The sequence below is a fragment of the Nannospalax galili genome, unplaced genomic scaffold (genome assembly GCF_000622305.1).
Source record: "Nannospalax galili isolate Female #2095 unplaced genomic scaffold, S.galili_v1.0 scaffold1214, whole genome shotgun sequence".
Classification (NCBI taxonomy): domain Eukaryota; kingdom Metazoa; phylum Chordata; class Mammalia; order Rodentia; family Spalacidae; genus Nannospalax; species Nannospalax galili.
The window spans coordinates 696,872-697,224 of record NW_008334871.1 but is presented as its reverse complement, the minus strand read 5'-3'; positions in this window follow the sequence as shown (position 1 = coordinate 697,224).

Genomic DNA, 353 nt, shown 5'->3' with positions numbered 1-353 from the left:
CTCCTAAGGTCTGGATCTCTCCAGGAAAGATTTTTGGCCTCAGGAATTTCGAGGTTGGACTGGCCTGGGAGCTGGACCCAGGAAAGATGCTGGTCTAGGGCAGCTGGTGGCCCTACCACCCAGAGATGCAAAGTCAGATGGTGGTGGGAAGTGGCCCCAAGGGCTCCTGGGAACTGCACTGAGGAGCTGGGTTGGTCTGGATACAGAGGATCAGTAAGAGGAAAGGTCAGCCCCAGCTTCTCCGGGGAAGAGGCTAGGGGGTGGTGCAAGCCCAGGGAAGTAGATGGAGGTGAGGGCTGGGCCAGGCCCAGAAGCAGTGCTCATGGGGACCTGAGAAGGAACTGAGTTGGTCT